This window comes from Peromyscus californicus, unplaced genomic scaffold, assembly GCF_007827085.1.
Source record: "Peromyscus californicus insignis strain IS unplaced genomic scaffold, ASM782708v3 Scaffold_21__1_contigs__length_65335640, whole genome shotgun sequence".
Lineage (NCBI taxonomy): Eukaryota > Metazoa > Chordata > Mammalia > Rodentia > Cricetidae > Peromyscus > Peromyscus californicus.
Window position 1 is genome coordinate 46,626,430 of NW_026294514.1, and position 24,538 is coordinate 46,650,967.

Consider the following 24,538-nt stretch of genomic DNA (forward strand, 5'->3'; position numbering starts at 1 on the left):
CGTCCCATAAAGATTCTTCTGTTCTACTATTAGATTTGAAAATTCACAATAATCCCCTAATAGGATCCAGCCCCTTCCTTGACCTCTGTATTTTTGGAAATTCCTCTTCAGTCAGTCCTGGAAAGCTGCTTTTGAGAATCAGAGTCCCAGAGATGCTGTTCTAGAGTGCGGAGCAGACACTCTGTAGTGGATGGGCCATGGCCAGGCGTCATCTGCAAGGACACCCTGAACTTGCACAAGGAGCAAATACTCAATATTCTAAGTTATTTCGATTCTGTAGTGTGAACTACCTGTTAGGTGAAAAAATAATAGTGTTAAATGTGCTAGATAAACATGTTATAGTAACATGGCTATCACACACACACACACACACACACACACACACACACACACACACACACACACGATTCTCGCTGCCCATCTTGAACAACAAAAAGGAACTTAATTTTTAGCTCTATAAAATAAGTGAAAAGCTTGAAATTCAATCAGTCTTATTTTATGTGAGGCAAATGTACTTGGCTTTTTTGAGAATCATGCCGTCTGCTCTGGTTTACATAAGAAATTGGGCGAAATCCTCACAGTGTTCATTTTCAACTTTGCCTTTCCAACACACCTTGCAATCAAAGCTTGCAAATGATTCAGTTTCTAAAATACTATAAATTAGTATAGATTCAGATATCTTTCCCTCTCGTATTCTAATTAAAATATTTTCCTAAATGTCAAGAAAAGAGGCGAGTTTATTAAGCTTGCTGACATTCACACGTAGTTTTTGCTTTCCTTCATGTTAGAGGTTTGAGTCCCTAGTTCTTACCACTGTAAATGATTATCGGTTGCTTACATATTTGTGACCTGTACCATTGAAAAACCTTCCGCCTTGACCCAAATATATGATCCCCTAGACTGCTGTCATATTCATTTACTTTGATAATATTTGGGACCAAAACAAATTCCCGAAATAGGCTATATATACATGGTTAGCCCATATATTCATGTTCCTACGTCCTACGTCCATCTTGTTTCTTTGTGTGCACAAGAACAGTCTGCTGAGGCCCCTTCAGAACCAGGAGCACCAAGCATACAAGTGAAAAGAGAACTTTCCCACCCAGTGCAGATGTGTGGAAGGGCATATCCTTTGCATAACTGTGCAGCTTTTTGCACAAAATGTCATCTCTTTTGCTTGATAGATTATTGATTTGTAATCGGTTCTTAGTTTATGAAAAATACAAATTTTAAATTTCTATTCATGAAAGTGGTTTTCATTTTAATATCATATGCTATTAGATCAGTTGCTTTATGACAATATTTAAATTAGAAAGCTCGTTTCTAAATAAGTTCTCGTGGTTTCTTGATGTATATAGTAAGGCTCTTTTAAATGTGTTTTACATGTGACAGACCCTACAGATATTTGTTTTTTGTTGTTTTTTTTTTGTTTTTGTTTTTTTTTTGGCTACCAGAAACCAGTTAGCAATGATAGAATTATACTTTGGAGCTCTGCAGTATATTTTCTACTATTATAAATCTATATGAATCTATAACCCACTAGGAATGATGGAATCTCTTCCAGCCTGTGATTGTAATAAATGGTTTCTGTGAACTCTGGTCTGTCTCACAAATGCATTTAATATTTTCTGAACTGAGCTTCTGTTGCATGCCAGGCATGTTGCTAACTGTGCATGTTCAGGCTGTCGATTGACTGGGAACCAAGTCATTCTCACTAACACAGACTCAGTCCCAACTATTACAGAAAAGATGGATTCCGGGGCCAGAGTTTGTCCCTCACCAACAAAGCTTGCTTTCTGCCGGTAGTGACACTTATGCAGTGAATGAAAATTCAGTGACCTATATTCTCCAGTTTAAATCCTTGAAAATTTAAATTAAAACTTTGTCAACAGTAATTCTAACCATACTGAGGCAAAAAGAGCGTTCTCTACAATCTGGCTGCACTAAATGTAATTCATAACTATCAAAAATCCGTTTTCTCTGCATAACTTTTAAGAACGCTCCTGATGTCTTGAAAATTCCATGCAATTTTCTTTAAAAGTTGGTTTGGAATGCCACTGTGCATCTTGAAGCCCACATACAGTGAGTTAAATTACAGCAATAGCATATTTCTCAAGCACCATATAGTTGCAAATCCTTTATCCTGAAGTACATAGCAGCAGATTTTCTCCTTGAACAGTGAAGAAAGTTGAACTCGGGGGGCTGTTTCAATTTAACACATGATGTGCTGCATGTTCACTCTGCCGCCTGCCTTGCCTAGTGTCTCTTCCTGATTCATCCTTGCTTCCTGTCAAAGGAATTAAGTATGTAATACCGATTATAAACCTGGATCCATAGTACCTCTATTTGCAAAGCCTTACTTCTCTGTACTGGCTTCTGTGTGAGTGTTTTCGTTTCAATGGGTTAATCTAAATGCAGAACAGAATGTTTGCTTTCAGCACTTTTTAGAGCTTTTACAGCCATTACTGGTCTTCTCCGGCCCTGAAAATGCTTCAGGATTCATGGTGTTCCTCAGCTAACGCTTGGGTATGCTCGATGTGTCACTTTCCCTCATACCTCTCATGGTCATTGCCACCATGACCAAGCCAGGCTGGGTCTCTTCACAAAATATACCTTTAATGAATTTGTCTATTGAAAATCCATCAGGCATCTAAGATAGTCTCTGTTACTTTGATCCTGCCGTTCTTCTTAGACAGCCAGACTGGCATTGTAGCAGCTGTCCCATACCCAGCCCAGCACTGTGTACTCTTCGGAAAGGAAAAACAGGTGTCAGGATTGCAAACATTTACTTAAACCCAGTGTTCTCTTTATCAGAGTTGTTAATGGAGGGTGTATGGATTGGAAACGTCCTACCTAATATAGGCAGCAGTAGGAGAGTACTTTCCACAGAACAGCTATAATGAACGTTCTAAAAATGTTTTGCAGATGAATAAATAACGTATTTCCAATTGTTCATGCCTTTAGAAATATGTTGTTTTAAGCTAGTTATCACAATATACACCTGTAGTCTCTGTGCTGGAGAGCTGGAGGCAGGAGGATGCCAGGTTTGAAGCCAGACAAGTATTTACGTAGTGAGCCTTTATTTTTAAAAACAATTAAAAGATGAAAGAGAAGGACAAGAAAGGAATTGTTTGTCCTGGCCTTTTGAAGCCCCCCAACCAAAAGAAATGTTAAAAATTAAACATTCAGCTGCCTCGACTACCCTCAGGCATTGTGAGTCATCCCAGGCTGCCTTGGAACAGTTCGCTCAGGACTAGAAGCCCGGAGTCAGCCTACTAGAGGCCATTGTCTTTTAGTCCACTAATGCAGGAGCCTGCAAGGCCCATGCCTCAGTTTACCCGGTGGTCAGAGATGCCTATTTGCTCACCTGACCGATGAGGGAAGGCTTGTTCACAAGGCAGTACAGAGCTTCTTGTTTCCAGGGAGAAAACATCAGCCCTGAGGACTTTGATGGAGTGGTGTCCTCAGACACTTCAGCTGCTTTCCAGCCAGGCACGGCCTTTGTCACCCTGAGCAGTGTGAGCAGTGTTGCTCAGGGACACGATCCGCACACTCCTTTCCTCTTCATGGGAACAGATTTGGAGAGTTAGCCAGAAGACAAATTCTAATGCAGAGAGAAGAGGTTTCGTAGCTCTTTGCCCACTATGGGAAGCTTCCAATCCACTTCAGATTTAACTTTAAAACAGTTTTGTGGTTATTGGAAGACGTATATTTACCCCCTGTCCACATCCATCCTTCCCATGCCTAGTTCTTTACTTTTGAGAAGTAGAGCTTGTTTCCCTGTGACAGAGGACACAGATGTCACTGGATGGCATGGCTGACCCCGAGCCCTCTGCTGCAGCCCACAATGCTAGCGGGATTGGCAGGACCACGCCTCTTTAGTTTTCCTTCATTTTATTTTAAGATGTGGGAGGAAAGAAAAACCCGCACCAGGCAGTTAGATCGCTGAGAACACATTTCTGCCCATTGTATCAGTCTGGTCTCTAAAATGGAAAGAGAGAAAAGTCATTGACAGTTTATATTATAGCTCTGCCGATACCGGGTAGCCTGGCAGAACACTGACCAGCATCCCCCAAAGAAGCATAGAACACTTCTAGACAAAAAGTGGTCAGTTCAGCAAACACATAAGCCTCTGTGTGGTACCTGAGCTCTTAGAGCCGGCATGAGGAGTCAGAATCAAATCTTCCCAGCTAATAAGAGCAATAGTGGAAGCTTGCAAGAATGCCACATGATAAGCTGCAGATCCTATCAGGATGCATGTCTCACTAGCGTGGCTCCCAGTTCTGAGATCACAGAGGACAGAAGTTTTGGTGGCATCTGACAGGGTTGGGCTGGAAGATTTTCCAGTCTCACTAGCTCTTAGAAAATGCTGCATCCTCCAAGGCCCCAGTTTTCTATATGCAGAAACTGGCACACAGCTCCCTCACAGTGCCCTCTTTTCCAGGCTGAGAGACTTTTCCTTTCCCTGTCTAACTGGTCCCTTCCCTCCATCCTCCTATTCACGCTTTTTGTTTTATTTTTGGTGAAACTATCTGGACTTGAAAGGGTGGAAACATGCTTATTGTGCAAGTAAGCTTTGTTATGTGATAATATTCTATAATTTCATTTCCGTGATGTAATGGATTTTAATAAACAAGACAAGTTAAAACCAAATCTCTAAAATGAAATTCATTTCAAATTAAATGACTCATCATTACAGAATTTTAAGTCAATTCTCATTACAATAGTAAATGTAGATTTTAGTAGTATAGATATAAATATTTGACTAAGTGAAGAATATATTTTAACATAACTCTTTAGCTGAAACATCCATACAAACTATCTTTGTTTCATAACCAATCATTTTATTTTCTCTAAATTGGATACAAACTAGTAAATTCTTAACAGTTGTTATAAAAAACAAAATTACAAAACTAGATAAATCTGCCATTCCATGTGAAGAGAATTCTTCTGCCTTCTATCCGTAGGGGGTGTGTAGGGATTTGAGATCAATACTGTAATGCTGTTAGCTGCCTGGAGGTTTTAAATTTGCAAATTAGTTTAATGAAAATATGTACAACAAATTCATAATTTCATACTCTAAAATTAGTGGAGGTGGGCACTTGTGTGTTTAAGTGTGAGAATCATAGACTGTGTTATATTTCCCATTGCTATCAAATGCATTAAAATAATTTATTGTACTGTTTTTTCAAGGCAAATCATTTTTGAAAGATCTTTTTAATAAGGTGTTAGTTTCATTCATAGAACATTTTAAGAATAGAGGGCTTGTTTAAATGCTTTAACCAATCTCTAAACATCAGCACAGTAATGCAGCATGGGGAATCTGAAAGTGAGGTCAGCATGTGGTACGTAATACCTCTTTTTTACTGTCTTGAGTCAATACAAAGTTGAGGAATGATTCTGTTTGCAAATGATGCTACATTTCCACCAAATATATAATGTTAAGTTTCAACAGTAGTCAGGTGTCTTTGCTATTTGTTAAATACTATTTTTGCTTCTGATTTAGTGTCCACATGAAAAAGAGATACAGTTTCCTTGATAGAGTAGCTGAGGCAAATGGAAAGGTCTCTGTACTCACAGGCAAATGAATTCCTGTCCAATCTCCTTGGCCTTGCATAGTTCCCATTGTCAAGTGTAACCACTTCTTCACATTGTACCCTACCTGCTAAAGCTCAGTGCCAAGTAGATGGCAAGATTCTGGTAAACTCAGAAGTCAGCCTTCCCTCAACGCCAGCAGGGTGGTACCACTTTAATGTTCTGTGCATATGCCGAACAGTAATCGTGAAGCTTTCGTTTTGAGAGCATGAAAGACAGCAGATCTGGATGTAGAGAACATTAGATCCACTTTACAGATAAGAAGACTGAAACACTAAAAGGTGAGTTACTTACCCAAGATCACTGAGCTAGAATGTGAACATAGGCTGTCTGATTCCAGATTCATCCACGTGGTATTGGTGTCAAGGGTGTGCTGACATTTGACTGTGTGAGATTCCTCTGTGCTGCCCACATGTCCTGTCTGTCACCATTTCCTTCTACCTTGGACTCAATTGGTATGCTACTGTAGTTCTTCGCTTGGGCTCTTCAGCAGTTTACATTCAAGTCCCAAAGAGCACGTGCATCACTTACCCACTCTCAAAGGTGTGTTTGCTACATAGTTATTATGAGTAAAGCCTCGAGAACAAGAATTTAGATGTCATGGAAGTAGAATAGACTACTTCCTTTTGCTTATATCTTCATGTGGAGAGAGAGGTGGGGAGGGATGAAGGGAGATGGAAAAATGGAAAATGTGTGTAGTTTAGAAATCTGAGAATGAAGGGAAGAATCAAAAGAAAGCCAAGCGTTTCAAGTGGTTGATTTAGGAAACTTAGATTTGAGGATGAGAAGGAACTCAGCACGGAACTACCGATTATATTGTCTGACTTCTTAAAAAAAGTACACATATGCTATCTGATAGAAGTAAACACGGGGCTGGAGATATAGCTCACTGGTGGAACACTTGCAAAGCCATCCCTAGGCTCTGTCCCCACCACCAAAATAAATAAGCGAAATCCATCCATCCTTCCATCCATCCATCCATCCATCCATACATACATACATACATACATACATACATACATATTTTAAAAGCATTTTACCTGTGCTGGAACATACCGTTTGCTTTGAAAACATGAGTCTTCCACACCCAACCATGGTGGAATTAGGAGAATCCTGCAGAAGAGGAGGAGAAAGGATTGTAGGAGCCAGAGGGGTCACGGACACCACAAGAAATCAGCTAACCTGGACTCATAAGGGTTTAGAGACTGAACCAGGGAGCCTGCATGGGACTGCCCTGGGCACTCTGCGTATATGTTACAGTTGTATAGGTTGGGCCTCTTGTGGGACTCCTAACAGTGGAAACGGGTTGTCTCCAACTCTTTTAAAGGCTTTTGGGACCCTATTCCTCATACTGGGCCACCTTTCCCAGCCTTAATGCATGGGGATTTGCTTAGTCTTACTGCACTTGATATTCCGTGTTTTGTTGATACTCATGGGAAACCTGCCCTTTCCCAAATAGAAATGGAGGAGGAGTGGATTTGGGGGTGGGAACAGGGGATAGGAGGGAGAGGCTGGGAGGAGAGGAGAAAGGGGAAACTGTGGCTAGGATATAAACTAAATAAATACGTAAATTTAAATAAATAAATGTAATTTGGGAGAAAAAGGGAGAGAAAACATGAGTCTTGTATTTAGTACAAGGGTGGTGGAAGGTGGTGACATTTTCTTTTAATTTTTTTTTTTTTTTTTTTTGGTGAAATAGAATTGTATCACGTTCCCCTGTCCTTTTCTTTTCTCCAGCTACCCCCAGATACCTTCCCTTGGCTCCCTCCCATGTTCCCCCCCATCTTCAAGTTGATAGCCCCTTGTTCTTTATGGTTGTTGTGACAGCTATCTCTTGAAGAGGCAGTATATGCCTGTCCCTGCACCAAATCCCAACACTCCCCAGAACAAATGTTTGCTATTAATTTTATCCTACTAACTTGCTCTCAAAATACTCTCCAGTAGGCTGTAGATGTTTACGATACAATATGATGGGTGGGATTTGCGATTGTATCTATCAGCTACGTGGACAGTATAGAGAAGTCCGTCCCCAGATCACTAGCCTACATGCAATGCAGACAAGCAGGGGTTGTGGAGCTGTGAGCAAGCTCCCCTCATGGGGGCAGGCATTCACCTGCAGTACTTAGAATGGATCTTGACAAGTTCAGGAGTGGTGGGTATAGGTAATTTACAGTGCAGCGTTAAAAGCTCTGCTAGAGTTAGACTTTTTGCTACAAACCTAGGAGTTACTGAGAGTGCAGGCAGAAAGCGGAGAGACAAGTTTACCTTCCAAAGACGAAGTCGGCAGTGATGGAGGAGTAGGTGTCGCTGAGGAGAGATTAGCAAACCCAGCCAGGGTGACATTGGGATTGTTTGGAGGAAGGGTTCCTGGGTGTGCATCTACATGTTGTACTTTGCTGTTCTATTGATATCTAGCTACTGTGATATATTACTTAGGATTTGTATTTCAAGGTCAAAAATACCTCAGTTATAAAACTCTTAGAATGAGGAATTATATTAAATCTATGTACATTTTTATTTAGAATTAAGGTGTATTCCTTGTCCCTCCCCACCACACACGCACACGCACACGCACACATGCACACGCACACGCACACGCACACATGCACACGCACACGCACACACATTCTCTAGTGCCTGCATGTTTAGAAGCTAGCAATAATACTGCAAACATCTTTCTCCGTCACTCTCCACCTTAATTTTTGAGACCGGGTCTCTCATTGAACCTGGAGCTTGCATTTCTGCTTACACCATCTGCAGAGTCACCTGTCCCCTCCCGCGCAGTGCTGGTATCACAGACACGGGCTCCCAGGCCAGGCTTTCTGAGGGTTCTGGGATCCTAATGTGGGCACAGAAAGTACTGTATCCACTGAGCCATCTCCCCAGCCTCTAGAATTCAGTTCTTTAAATTGCATATCTGTGGACATTGATATTAAAAGGTAAAAATGTTTAATGTAGCTCTCGAACATGCTAATTACATTCTGCTTAGCGTCACATAAACATCTGTTTCTCAATTACAATTTGCCAGTGGAATTCTTAATGAAATCCAGCCCTTCCTGTTTAAATTGAAGAGAGTAATTGTTATGTATTGCTAGTTGTGTGCAGTATGTTTAATTCTCACTGTTAAGCTATCCCTGTCCTACAGAAGCATAATGCAAATCACAGATGAGAGCGTCAGAAGTCATTTCTATTTTTCTAGACATCACATTGAAAAAATAGGAACAGACACTGGTGAAATTCATTTAAATAATATTTAATGCAATATAATGAAAATACTGTCACTTTAGCCAATAATCAACTTATATTACTTATGGATTTTTTTTCTCATACTGTCTTTGAAGCATGGTGCATATTTTACATTTACAGCACTTCTCGTTTTGGACTGCCCGTGTTTAAAGTGCTCCATAACTGTATGGCCTTTTGTCTCCTGTGCTGGGCAGGGTAGCTCTAGATTCACCACCTTTAGTAGATTCATTCTAAATTGAATAAGATGTGAGAACAACTGTGAGTTTCTTTATCTGTGGCAAATGTGAAGCCAGTCACTGAAACTAGGTTTTGTCTCTTTCACTATGGTGGTAACTGGAGTATTCCTTTATCTACCTAGTCAGTTACTTGAAGTTACCTCCTACCTCACCCTCTTAAGATTTTCTTTCCTTTCTTTCTTTTTTTTTTTAAATAATCTCCTCCTTTTGTTCTCAGCTGTACTGTCGTTTATAAATACAGCAGATTGTTCACCTAATACCTTAGAGGAAAGGCAGACAGAAGTAAAAGGGGCATCCTAAGTTCTTCCCCTCTTCTAGTGACTCCTGTGTTATTTGGATGATAATGAATTCTTGATGTTGTTTTCAGGATGTCATTGACAGGATACTCTTAAAAGTGATGGATAGTGGAGAGTACTGTCCCTCTCTGAGATGCTTAGAACGGCCACAGTAGCTGTGGATTAGATGCACTATGGAGGACCTTGCTTTATGATGAACCTGTTTGTGGACTGATGGAGAATAATTAGAATATAGAATTTCAGGGTTACATATAAATTGGTTGTGAGGGGCACCAGGAGACTAGTTTTGAGGATGATCTTGGTTAGTTTAGCATTCATTGGCTCATTTAATCTTAATTATAGATTTTCTTTTTAAAAAATTATTTGTTTTATGTGTATGGTTTTTTCTTTTGGGGTGTGTGTGTGTGTGTGTGTGTGTGTGTGTGTGTGTGTGTGTGTGTGTATGCCCCAGATATGTGCTCCATGTGAATGCCTGGTGCGATGGAGCCCCTGGAACTGGAGTTCCAGACAGTTGTGAGCTGCTGTGTAGGTGCTGAGAATTGAACTCAGGTCCTCTGGAAGAACAGCCAGTGCTCTGAACCACTGAGCCATTACTCCAGCCCTGTAGAATTTCCATATTTGTTATTACCATTACACTGAAACAGAATTATGCCCTCTGTTGCCTAAGGATAAAAAGTAATTAGCAGGAGCATGATTTAAATTTCCCTGCACCTTTGACACCTAATCACATCCTTTCCACCATACTGTACTATCAGCTTAGTGACCATTGCTTTTCACCAAAAGCTCTAGCTTCAGTTTTCAGTGAGGCTTGGAGCAAAGCTCCCAGGCTCCTGGGAGGTGGTTTCTAGTCCCAGCTCTGGCCAGTAACCAGGAATGTGAACATGTGACCGTGTGAGCATGTGAATGTCCCCACGATTTTCAGGTGATAGGATAGGATCATAGTCTTCTCCAAATTCATGTGGCCTTGAGGGCACGGGCTTTAATTGCTTTGGAGAAAGTCAGCCTGAATTCAGAACCAGGTTCTGTTGCTAAATATGTGTATAAAGGTAAGCTAACTGTTTCTGCTGTGTAAAGATACAACAGGAAAATGCAGTAGTTGTAATTTACCCTTTACTTACTTATCCCATCAAACAAGAATGAAAGCTGAACTTGTAACACAGTCTCCGGTTAAAGTTATCTTTCTATTATCTTTCTAATATCATAGCAATTCTGAAAATTAAGTGAGAGCTGGGGTGTAATCAGGACATTTCAGAAAGAATGAAGATTTTTAGCTGGTGTAGTGAAGGGGGCCTGAATTTGGATAGGAATGCTTCATAGTTCAGACTGGCGATATGTGATGAAAGATGTGCTGGGCCATGGCACATGTGATGACCTCTCATTCCTCATGATCTGTGGGCATCTGTACACAATGACCTGCCATTCCTCATGACCTGTGGGCATCTGTACACAGTGACCTGCCATTCCTCATGACCTGTGGGCATCTGTACACAGTGACCTCTTGTTCCTCATGACCTGTGGGCATCTGTACACAGTGACCTCTCATTCCTCATGACCTGTGGGCATCTGTACACAATGACCTCTCATTCCTCATGACCTGTGGGCATCTGTACACAGTGACCTGCCATTCCTCATGACCTGTGGGCATCTGTACACAGTGACCTGCCATTCCTCATGACCTGTGGGCATCTGTACACGATGACCTCTTGTTCCTCATGACCTTTGGGCATCTATACACAATGACCTCTTGTTCCTCATGACCTGTGGGCATCTATACACAATGACCTCTCATTCCTCATGATCTGTGGGCATCTGTACACAATGACCTCTCATTCCTCATGACCTGTGGGCATCTGTACACAGTGACCTCTTGTTCCTCATGACCTGTGGGCATCTGTACACAATGACCTCTCATTCCTCATGGCCTGTGGGCGTCTGTACACAACTAGGTTATGGAGGTTTGGGCCATGGCAGGTCACAGAGAGAAGAGCTTCCTCTGTCTCTGCACATCTGCCTGCAGCTGGAAGGGTGATTCTGTAATGACCATCTTGTACAAACTCAGGTCTGCACTGGACTTCATCAGCCTTGTGTTCACGTTATTTTTAACCTTTGGGTGCCTCCTTTTTCCATATCTTCATTTTTCCACATTCTGTCTCCTGAACTTTTACTTTGTTTAAGAACAGAAGTTTTGACTGTTTTATGCCTTTAAGTAGGTTTCACAGAACTAATTTAAATGCTGATTGATATAATACTATTTATTTAATTTAATAGTATTTATTTTTATTTGATAATATTATTAAATTAAACTTTAAATGAGACCAGATCAGTTGAACTTCTTAGTATGAAACTCATATCATTTTTCAAAAGTAAGTATTTTAAAGGTCTTGAATAATTTATTAAAGCCTTCAGAAATTTCGGTAGGTTTTAGTTACATTGATGCACACACATTCTCCAGGGACATTTGGTTTTTAAGAAAGGAGAATTTGGTCTTCTCTCAAATAAAGCATACTGGAATTGATCCACCCAGAGTTTTTGATCATATGTTCACCTGATAGTTTAAATGTCCCATAGGAAACAGTTCATGTAGCCATACCTAAGTCTTATGGAAGCCATGCAGTGTTATTCCTAATTCGTTCACAGGAACATGTATTTAAACACACCAGATTAAGTGTGAAATAATTAGCCTTGTACTGAACTGACAAGATCCACCTCTATATTTTATGTATATATATATGAATATGACAATATTGTTTTAATTTATAAAATACAGCAAGAGCAGAATATTCTAAGTAACATATATAATGGTCTAAGATTTTTATTTTTTAACTTTTCAAAAGTTTTTATTGGTATATGATATATAATGGAGAAAATGTACACTTATTAGACACACAACTTTATAAACTGAACATAATCCAAGAACCAGCAGACATTTCAGATTTGCTGTCATCCTCCTGTACCCTTGCTCTCTACTGCCTGTTCCAGTGGGCAGTATTTAATTTTGTCTTTTCTACTTATTTTTAAACATATAACATTATAGACATCTCTATGTATATTTTGTGGGAGATTATTGCTTATTATGTTGACTGTTTGAAATATATAATTAGTGCTGGGGATGCAATTTGGTAACAGAATGTTTGCCTTCCACACCCAAGGCTGAGTTCAGTCCTCAGCACCACGTGAAAAATATAACTCTAGTAGCAATTTTAACCTGAAGGTAAACTATGCATTAATTTCTTACGATCTCAAAGATAGTGCAGGAGACCAATAACACACACATACACACATGAACATACATACACCTTCCTCTGTACATTCAAAGGGAGAGCAGAGGGTGACCTCACACACACATGCATACACACATATGGACATACACACCTCCATAAATATACACCATAAAAAGATTTAGGCCTACTGAAAAATTTTATAACTCAAAGTCATATTAATAGAGAAAATTATCTTTTTGAATTAAAAAAATTTGTTATTTGACATCAAAGTGGAGGATTTGTGATGATCTCTAATATCTAATGGAATGAATCACTATGTGGTAATCAGAAGAAACAGTCTAGCTTATGTCAATATGTCTGCTGTGTGTTCCAGGCCTTCTTGATTAATGAGTCACACTCTTACCATGAAAATTTATTTCTAAATATGTATAATTAATTGTATCTTTTGTATGATTTTAACATACTTTTGAACATACTATTCTTAAACCTACGTACCAGGGCCCCGACGAGGGTGCTGAAGGGAACACATATTCTTGAAAGGATGTTAGTCTAAGGTTGATTGATTGAGTAGGATAAACATGTCAGTGAGACTGATCCAGTATGACATTATCAGATAGAAATTTTGGCTTACCACATTCTTTTGTTTTAGAGTTGTTATATTTTATGTTAGTTAGCACCATGAAATAACAAATTATGATTTGACCAGAAGATTTCTGTGTAAAGACAATAAAACATGCACTGTGCTATTCAGTATTGTATGAGCTCTTCCTTGTTGCTGCCTCCTCACAGAAGGAAGCGTAATGAAAGCAGGTTACTGTACTTTATAGTCCTGGGGATACAGCCGCTCACGGCGGGGAATCCATGACTACAGAAGCCTGCGGGAAGCAGGGACAGTTCCTGGTGGTGCCCAGCTCACTGGCTCCTTTTTCTGCAAACCAGGACCCAGTCACAATTAGGAGGGATTTCCCACCTCCTTCAACCCAGTCTATAAATTCCCCCACAGGCTTCCCCAGATGTTTATCTCCAGGTTGATTCTAGATCCTGTCAAGTTGACAATCAATATTAGCCAACTCAAAGGTAAGTATTGTATTTTTTAAACCATGTAAAAATGAAAAATTCTAGGGGAAAAATGTATATATTAGATTATTGGGGAAAATATAAGAAATGTTCTCATTTCTATGTGTCCTGGCTTTTAGATACACCAGAAACATACCTGTGCCTGTTAACAAAGCCAGCCTTACCTTTCATCTGGTGGTCTGTTTAACAAAGCCATGAAGAACAGAGCACATCAGGACACACACACTAATGACGGCGGTCTTGCACCGTCTCCCTCATGCCTAAGAGAACCTCTTCCCACCTTCTAGCAGGCTTATGCGTGGATTAAAATGTGGGAAAAAATGGGAATGAGAAAAATATAAGAGATCTTAAAAAAAGAAAACTATTAATGCTTTCAGATGCAGGCTGATGGCTTGATGAAATGCTGGCCAGCATTGAATGGCATGCTCTTTATTGTCCGCTTTGAAGCAGCTGTAACAATGTGCCCTCATGCAGGTGCGCGGGTGGAGGCGTTTACCAAGTACGCTAAGGTTAATTACTGAACTCAGTTTGGCCAGATAATGGCTACCTGAAAGTTGCTGCTATTTTCTTACTCCTTGCGTTTTTGTATTTGAGAATTTTATCTGCCAAAACACACTCTGAACTGACGAACACAATTCTTCCTGTTTCTGTCGAGCTGATTAACTTTTTCATTGTAGAGGAACAAGGGGAGTCTGTGTGGCAGTGGGAAGAGTCTCACCTATTAAAGGAATCATGGGAGAAATTGGAAAAGTCATAGCCCCCTTTGATAAACTGGATTAGAAAATTAGAAAAACTTGTTTTGTTCTATATTTTACACTATCCTTTGCATATGAGTCCAGGGTATTTGGTGATACTTCAGCTTTCATACAGAAGATGACTTCCATTGTCATGTAACATTATAGTTGAAGAGAGAGAATTTTTATCCAGTTCTTACTCTTTATGAGAAAAATCTCAAAATTCAATGGCCTATAGACCTGCCCTGGTATATTATTTTTAAAATCCTCACAGGTGGAGAGGTTGTCATTATATATGTCTATATTTGTATGTGTGTGTATAATTTTTATTTCAGTATTTTTAGGAAATTGGTTGGCTTTTTAACTTGTTTTTTGAAACAAGGGCCTGTGTAGTCCCAGGCTGGCCTCAATCTTACTATGTAGCCAAGGACATTTCGAAGAGGTAAAATCATATTTCATCTGTCCTCTGACTTCATTTAAAAGAAATTCTGATATTCTGAGTCCAGCAGATTCTATTTCACTAAGCATTAGATTAAATCTGCCAACCTAAAGCAATGGAATGATACACTTATGTGTGGTAAAAGTAGGTTTTATCCACAGTATCCCTGAAAGTAAGTCACATTGACTCCTCATTTTCCAAGCTGAGGAAAGAATATTATAAAATAACTGATAAACAGTTCAGAGATTATTTTTTTCTCCCAAAATAAATAGTTTCTAACTGCCGAAGACAGAAAGAGATAAACTAGAAGGAAAAACAGATCTGAAGAAGCAAGTTAACTCTGGGGAACTGGAGAGGTAAATATAGCCAGGCTGCCTGTAATGGCCGCCTTCTCTTCTAAATATTACAGCCTCACCCGGGCAAGAACACAGTAAATTGCCAAGACCAACACAGTCATCTTCCCTGACTCCTGGAAGCATACTCAGCTGTGAATTTATTGGGAAGGAAACTGTATCAATCATGAACAAGCAGGGAAAAGCCGTAGAAAGTGCTCTGGGACAGTGCTGTGGCTCCTAGGACTAGCAGTCTCCATGTGCAAATCAAGAGGATTTACCAGACAGTCCAAGCCTGTCAGCAAGTGTGAAACTGAAAGCCCTGCGCACTAGTGCAGTGGTCTAAGAATTAGGTCCTGAGGCCTGTGTGCTTCCCCTCCAGGGTGAACCACCGCAGTATCTGCTCAGTTCCTCTCAGAATGCTCACCCAATGGCAGCTAGCCTTCCTGAAGCTTCTGCCACTCCTCACATCTGTGCTTGTTTCCAGAGAGGTACTCAGGGATCAGATAGCTCCACTGCACGAATCTGTCCCCTGCGGGGCTGGCATCCGCTTAGTCCTTCCAATCCTGCCTCTGTCTGGGTTCTGTGAACGAGGGCTGAGGGTATTTGGCTTGCTCCCAGCACGTGTAGCACCCCATCCTGGCATGTGGGAAGTGGGCAGGGACCTAAGAAGTGTTCCCAGTTGTGCCTGAAGGACTGAAGAGGCAGCTTCTCATCTACCTAGGTTTAGAGAAGGCCTGATTTGCTCCCTGACTCTCCTGTCTCTCAGGTGGTTCAGTCCATGTGGCAGCCTCACTTCGCTGTCCTCTTCAGCCCTGTCATCCTGTGAGAGTGATGTGTAGCTAACACAGTCATCACATGGAATTTGGCATGAACTTTCTGAAAGTATCATATGTAATTCGGTGTTACCCATTACTGCTTATGGACCCCAAGTTATGTTTATACCTCTACTCAGGGCTGAACTTTACTGGCAATAACAATGGAATGTGCTGTTTGTTTTGAAGTACAGAGATCAGACACATTAATAAATTGTTTATCAAGAATGCCTTTAACTAAAACCTGTATTATCCAATGCAGGCTGCATTTTAGAAATATTTACATGTTTTATGAAAAAACAGTCAGTATATGAAGTGGTATATTTAATTAGCCTGACCTAAAGTTAAATATACTAATTAACATTTTTATTAAAATGAAATATGTATATTAAAATAAATTTCAATTAGAAAACAAACAGTAAGCCACCTCCAGGTCCTATGCCGGAATGGTGAAGTGAGTGTCAGTGGAGGGCTGGGACTGTGTAATAGCTAAAGATTGGATCACGGCCATGGCACTCAGTGTTTTCAGAACTCTAATACGCAGTGGTTTTGAAGAACAGCCTATAGGGGTTATCACCTCTACATCAGACCTACTAAATCTGTCATGGCAGGCAGAAGGGAGGGCAGGCTAGCCTTGAGGAAGGTGTTGGCCCAGAGCTCTATGGTATTTCCTAAATGTTTTTTATTGTTCCTCTAGTGGCTTTTGTAATTGGTTAGATTTAGGTATCACTAATCAAGATAAGGTAGCTTTCTTAAAAATCATGGGGGTCTGTGTGTGTGTGTGTGTTTGCACACGCTCTCGGCCTGAGTGTGATCTGTTTTCCGTGACATCACTTAGGCCTCCAGTAATAGAGAAGCTTCAGCCATACACTCTGAACCCGGCTGTTGTACCCCCATTTCTCCTTTCAGAAAGACTCCGGCGTGCTCTGCCTCCTCCCTGACCATAGTGTCTGCCTGTTCACTCTGTAGTCATGTTGGACAAACCAGAGACTAAGATAAAGTGAGATGCTAGACTTGAACAGAACACAGGGAGAGCCCAGGGAAAGGCCAGCTCTTTCGTGCTGTTATGTGCAGCCACATTCTAATTCATGTTCAGGAATTCATGTCCTGAAACCCCTTGCTAATAAGCCAGACTCAAAGCATAACATTAGTTACAACATGAACTCTTTAGACAAAATCAGGAGATTTAGCCAGTGATCCTTAAATGTGGACCTAGCACCCTTTGAGAGTTAGTGTTAATTTTATGGTAAAAATTCATCATTATTGTGACATTTCACATCAGAATTCTTGGCAGAAACAAACCCTAGCAGTTTTAAGAAGATGCATGGGTAAGATACCAAAAGACAGTCTTTGGGAACCAGGGATCTTCACCTTTCTTGTTTACATTGCACTTTTCAGTTCCTTACCTACTGGCTACAGAAACTAGAAAACTTCTTACATTCAATAATAATAGAAATTCTATTCACCAAGCACCTACTACTATATGCCTGCCTTGTTTTAAGAAGGCTTCATATATGTGAACTCAATCCTTACAACCTGCTGATAGAATTATTATTATTTCTGTTTCATAGATGAGGGAACTAAGGCACAGAAGGCTGAAATGCAATTTTCTCTGGTGGAGCCATAATCCCAATGTATAGAGGCTAATTCCAGAGAGTGCTCCTTTAATAACTCTTTACCCTACAATTATTCATTGTTAAATGATGATGAGCATATATGGCCCAGGACCTAATAAGAATTCTAACTTTTAGAAGTGACAAGAAATGCTCTTTTTGTCTCGACCTAAGGCTCCAATGGGTTCCTAGCCGAACACAATTAGTAACCGAGTCAGAGTGAGGAGTCATACCCATTGGTGTCTGTCCAGGCTAAAGAGAAAGGGATTACAAGGATGGTCCTGAGCAAGTCTCCACGTTGGCTTCCTCCTCTCCTCTAGGAGAAATGATGCATTCCAGAGCTAAAGAAAAGCTCTTGGACATTTCATGTATAGTGCATGGGCTTAGCTACAATTCTGGAATCCACAGACTGTCTTCTATAGGAAAACGCAAAGGGATAAGGAGAGAGCTTCCGAGCCTTCTTCTATGCCCCGGAGTGATGGTCTGTTCTCATTAGAGATCCAGGAACACAGTTCCAGTAGAGGAAACCTGGTGCATAAAGTAGCCAATTTCTCCCTTAGCTCGGGGAGTTACTAGGAACAGTATGAACTCCAAATGTACCCTTCCTCTGGGGTTCTAGGAAAACAACCCATGTACATGTAGACATATGGTGCTCTTCTTCTCACTATCATGGAATCAGGAGTTAACTTCATGACATAGATGCTGATTAGTTTCATTCTTGGCTATTGGAAATTTTAATCCTGCCGTTAAATTCCAGTGTGAACAGTTCTCTTCTTTAAGCTATATAAAATGTGGGATTGTCATGATATTTTAACATTTTTTAAAAGACTGATTTTATTTTTACTCATGTATATGAATATGTCTATGTGTGGGTTTGCACATGTAACTGCAGGTGCATCCAATACAGAAGAGGACATAAGATTCCGTGCAGCTGGAATTATAGACAGTTGTGAGCCACCCAGTAGGTGTGCTGAGAGCTGAACTTAGGTCGTATGAAAGTTCAGATCACTGAGCCATCTTTCTAGCACATTATCTTTATTTTTAATCAATTAAAAAGTCAAATATAGTACTATATCTAGATGAATAATTTAATTCTTCTAATTCATATAAGTAACAATCTCACATTTAGCAAACTAGGCATCCAAATATTCTCTATTATTGATAGCACTCATTACTTGTTTGCTTGGTATTTCATTCATATGTAACCTTTAAATACATTCTGATGCTTTAAGAGAATTATTTCTTTAGTGCCCTGTAAGAAAATTCTTCTAAAACTAAACTTAGAAAAAAGACTATTTCTATCAGCCTATAGGTTCAACTCGTATTAATTTTTCATTTCTTCAATGGTGTTGATCCAGTCACAAAACTGAGTTTGCTGTGAATGTTTTGCCTACAGGGCATATTATGAAGATCACTTCTAAATATTTTGCCATCTGATCCTTTTAATATTACTTTTCTTAAATAATGAAAAATACATTGAAATTGTCCCTGTGTTTAAGAAAAACCCTGTTATCAGGCTGGAGAGATGGCTCAGCAGTTAAGAGCACTGGCTGTTCTTCCAGAGGACCTGGGTTTAATTCCCAGCACCTACATGGCATCTCACAACCTTCTGTAGCTAGCTCTAGTTCCAGGGGATCTGACACCCTCACACCAATGCACATAAAATTAAGTAAATTATTTTTTAAAAAAAGAGAAACCCTGTTATTCCTATTTTTATTGATGATTTTAAGTTAGCATTGGTAGATTTTTATGTGCTTGTTTTGAAACATGTATATATAAAAGTAAAATAAATCTAATGCTTTACTCTTTCAAACAAAGTATAATAATTAACAAAATAATCCCCTCAGCTATCAGCAGCTGTCCAATTTCTTCTAATATGGCTGGTGATGAGTTCAACACTGTGCAAGTGTTATCTTTTATCATTTTATCATAGAATAGTGGTCACTGTCTGGCCTCATCAGAGCTTCCTGGTTAAGTCTAGGGCCTCCAAGGCTCATTTCTCATTTTCCCAGACATAGATTGCAGGGCATCTATTTAAGATCTGCTAACATACACTGAATTTCTTGCCTTTAAATATCTTCACCCTAAAACCATGACTAAAAACAATAGACAAGATCGTAATTCAAAGAGAGGTTCTGTTTTTTAGGTACACAGTGTGTGCAAGCAGAATGAGCAGAGAACAGGTCATGCTACCAGGACTCATTAGATTATGTTCTGAGATACTTGAGCCATCGTCTCTACAGCAGTGGTTCTGAACCTTCCTACTGTTATGAATTGTAATGGAAATAGCTGTGTTTTCTGAAGGTTTTTTAGCAAACCTGTGAATGAGTCCTTCAACTACCAAGGGAGTTGTGACCCACAGATTGAGAACCACTGGTCTAAACCATTGAACTCTTTAGGAGGGAATATATGAAGGATTTTACACAAAGCACCATAACTTCCTCACATTTCTTGTATTTGAAAATAGGGTTTTTTTTTTTCTTATTATAGGTTTTGGTATTGAGGGAAACTCTCCCACCTACATGATTATATATCTGTTTTTGTTTTGTGTGTTAATTATTCCTATCATGATAATACACATAACACAGGAGTATTTTAAAAGTTTAGGAAAACAATCTTTGTAATGCTGGCACATTAATTACCAAACATTGTAGCATGAATACTGATTGGTCTTATTGATAAAAACCCATAGTCAGATACGAGGGTGAAAGCTGAAAGATCCAGGAAGCAGAGCAGCCAGCCACTAGTTCTTACCTCTGTGAAATCCTCAGCTGAAAGAGCTCTCAGCTACTGTCTCCTGCCTTATATTCCTCTCTCCACCCAGCCCTGTCACTTCCTGTCTCCACCTCCTAAGTGCTGTGATCAAAGGTGTGTGCCACAACTGCTTGGTCTCTGTGGCTAACTAGTGGCTTAGCTCTGCACTCTGATCTTCAGGCAAGCTTTATTTGTTAGATCACAAACAAAATATCACCACAAAACATGCCAATAAGAAATCTCTCTTAAAACAATTGTCTGTTTCTTACATTGTCTTTGTGAAAGCTGCTTTGTTGATTCGAGAGAATTTCTTAGTCCATGTCCAAGCATTGATCTGTATTAGACCCTGAAATATTTACTCCAGCTATGAGTATATTTTCTCTCACACATTCATTCCGGTCTCTTTGTGGAGTGGACAGCACAGTGATAAGGGTGCAGATTATATTTCTGATCAGAAATACAACATCGTTTAACCACAGTAGGCATTATCGTAACTTTCCAAAGTTATCAGTTTTATGTTTTCAAGTCTCCACAAAAAGCAATAAAGTCTGCTGTCCCCATTTTTAACTTCAGCAGAGACAATGGGCTCCAAGCATGTCATCTGTACCTGCCTCCCCTCTCCTCACAAACACCGCTGTATTGTTCCAGAGCAAGTCCCCCGAAGATGGCGATTCATTTACAATTAGCAACTTGTATCATATGTGATCATTTAATTAACAGCTTTGGGGCTGTGTTTGACATTTAGCCTTTTTTCCTCAGCTATTTGCAGATCTCTAGCTGGTTGCCATTTGCCTCTTGCATGGTGGTGTTGTTTCACACATGGGGACATGTTAAAAGTTCCCTTTGGAATTAGTCACCCTGCTTCACCATTCTGATGTGTGTAAGTCATAGTAAGGGTGGAAAAGGTATGTAGCCATCAATGACTGACAGCCCGCTGTGGGGTGTTTTGTTTATCAGAAGCATGATGAAAATGAAGGAAACGAGACCAGTTTAAGAAGGGCGCCTTAGAGCAGTCTGGAAACACAGCACAGGCACAAAGGGAATAGATAAACTGATGAGCTCTCAACAGAAAAGCCAGAATGTTCTCCCAGGTAATTCTGGAAGAGCTCCATGGTCTGCACCACCTCCACTGAACTCTTAGCTTTCTCTCGAGACCCTTGGCAACACGCCATATCAGCCCGTTCCAGCAGCACGGGACTCATCATCTTTCGACGTGGCGTGCATGCTCCGAAGGTGCACAGAGTCCTCTCAAAACCTGAAATGGGATCACAGGACTGAGGCATCTATTTCCAGTTAATTTGGTCACGGGAGTTTATCTGTCATCTTTGCTCTGTTACAGCAGTCTGTGGTATACCTACTTCACGTGGATTATCAAATATTAACAACAGTGGCTTGCAGAATTTCCCCCCCCCAGTCAATTCCTATTTTGTCACTTTTGGTTTAAAGGAGATGAAACTAGCCATGGGTTTGAAAATGAACTTGACATTTTCAGGCTTCCGTGAAAGGGAATTGGTCAAACTCCTGGCACGATGGCATGGCAGGTTATTGTAGGTGCCATGCTAATTCATTCTGATTTTCTACAAAAGGTTAGCATAAAGTTTTTACTCTAGGAAAATACATACAGTTTCAGCAGAAAAATCCTCCTCTTTGCCCTAAAATCCACATTGATAAAGTTATACATATGCCTTTATTGTATGCTGAAGTGAATAGTAGTGTGCCGAATGATCTTTCTTAGTACTTAACTATTTTTTTATCTACCTTAAAGTCATAATATAACTCCATCGTAGAGCAGGTAGGAACTTGGATGGCATGAAAGCCGTTTTAGTTTTTAATTGACTTTGACTCACCTGCTATTTAGGCTCTCTTGCGTGCAAGAAACAACATCATTCTTGAAGAATAGCCAATAAAGGAAGGTTGTGTTTGCAAATAAAGGGTGTTGTTGGTGTGCAGTAAAGTAGATGGGAACCAGGAGCCCATGGGTACCTGAGAACTGAAGTTGTCCGGCTGGCTTCCTGTGTCTTGGAACTGGACACAGCATAACTCTGAAGATCTCTCATCATTGCTGTTTCAACAGTTTGCACTCATTTGTTAGTAGCACACAGTGTCCAAGCATTATAAACAAGAGTAATGTGGTGCAACTGATGTAACAGATTTGTAAGATGTATTTTCGTAAGCTTGAAAATGAAGTGCAATAGAAACTGAGCTCTGACACTTCAAAAGTGTTTTCAACTCCTAAGTCAACCCTCAGAACAGCTGTGGGATGCTGGTACCGCCCTGTGTAACAACTTCCCTGTACCTTCTCTACTTTGATGCAGCTGGTTCAGATTGGGAAAGCTGCGAATTCAAAACCTTACTTACACAAATTACTAAGACTGTACTTGCTCACTGGACACTCTGTGACAGACATAACAAGACTTACAAAAAGCACTCACACTGGAGGATCAGAAAGGGCTCTCATTTCTTCTCTTTGCGATCCAAATCCATTCTCTTAAACCAATCCAGAGCCTGCCCCAGCCACCTCCTCCTTTCTCATTGCGTCAATTCTTTCCTGTCTCTTCCCAGTACCTGTTGGTCCTTTCTGTTCCATTCCTGGTGTGGACTAGTGTGGGTAGAATATGGCACATCCCTGCCAAATGACTCGGGAAACACGGCACAATATCATCCCGCCTAGACTCTGCCCTCCTTTTCTGGGTTGGATGTTGCTGTATTCTTACAAGGGAGCCTCTGAGATGCTCTCCAGAAGTTACCGATTTGTCCCATGAATGTTCTGGAGGACTTGACCGTTTGTTTTGCGGAGAGGAGTTCACGGTTTCCAATATCTTCATTCTCCTTGCCCTTTTGGTGTTGATTTTATTTATGAAGTTAGTTCATTGTTTTTAAATTTTTAAAAACTGATAACATGCACGTCAGAGGCCAGCAGGTCCCACCTGGAAGAAGCAGTGTGCCACCACCACATCAGGTAGAAACAGCGTCAGGAGCCCACGGAAGGAACAAAAGGCCAGGAGAAGAAAGGGACAGTAGAAGTGGATTGCCAGTGGAAAAGCCAACGTTTCAGGGGGGTTTGAGGTTTTGCCTTGTTTCCTTTGCTTTTTAGACAAACTGTCAGTGGCTCCCCATGGCCTGGAATGTCAGTGGGGCAAAGGATAGCACTGCCCTTGTCAGGGCCAAGGCACATGGAAACCATCCCTCTCGTTCTCTCTCTGGGGTCCTGATTATAATGGAAACACTGCCAGACCCTTAATTATGAAAGTACAACAGGACATTAATAGAACCTATCACCTGTTAGAAAGAGCACTTGTGGGCTGTTTACTAGAAATCTATTAAATATGACATGAAGACAGATTGCCTTCCATTTCTTAATGTGATGTTGTAGTCAGGATATATGTTCAGTAAAAGGGTTTATGGAAACCATGTCTGTGTGTTCTGTCAATTAACCTAAATGCTGCGTAAATGAAGTACAGCCAGGCAGCACTTGGAGCAAATGGGTGTGTTTACCTCTGTTCTCAGCAGCTGAAAGGTTCGTTTTGAACTCTGGTTGTTTTTACAGCAAGTTCATTGCCGCAGATTGTACCTATCAAAGCAGCGAGTGAAAAGATGTCAGCGCAGAGTACTCACTTGATACTTACATTATTGATGTTGGAGGATTTGTATTTTTATGAACCTGCTACATTTCCTTGACATCCTAATATAAAAGTCTTTTGTATAGAAAAGGCATTGATGGCCCAGTACAATAATCCTGTAAAGTATACCCTGGTGTACCTTAACACACAAACACCCCCTTAACTTTCTGTTGCAAATGAAAGAAAATCCATTTTCATATTATCCACCTACCAGTGAAAAATACTCTCTCTCTCCCTCCCTCCCTCCCTCTTCCCTCCTTCCCTCCCTCCCTCTGACATTAAGTGAAGATGAAGAGCACCACATATTCAAATATGCTTATCTCTTTATCACGAAGTTCATCTTTGCATTTTATTTATTTTTCCCAAAGAACGTTATATGAAACTCTCAGTTACAGTTATAGTTGGGTCTCTACACTCTGTTACACTGAAAACATTGCAGAAAGCTGGCAGTCATGTAAAACATTTTTCACAATCGGCCTTGGTTTAGAAAATCATGTTGTACATTTTGTCTAATAAAGTTAACCTCAAGCATAGTTTTCCCGGTAAGGAGGCATGTTACA

At 40.3% G+C, this 24,538-nt stretch overlaps 1 protein-coding gene and 1 long non-coding RNA gene across 5 annotated transcripts in view; one reads left to right on the plus strand and one right to left on the minus strand.

Annotated features, from left to right (window-relative positions):
- Nucleotides 1-24,538, plus strand: part of Fbxl17 (F-box and leucine rich repeat protein 17) — a 466,425-nt gene that overhangs the window by 310,923 nt on the left and 130,964 nt on the right. The gene's annotated exons all lie outside the window — the stretch shown is intronic.
- On the minus strand, nt 3,064-4,564 carry LOC128117834 (uncharacterized). Its single transcript, XR_008220927.1, has 2 exons — nt 4,144-4,564; nt 3,064-3,983 (listed from the first exon to the last, which is right to left on the minus strand). It is a non-coding gene; the product is annotated as an uncharacterized LOC128117834 (long non-coding RNA).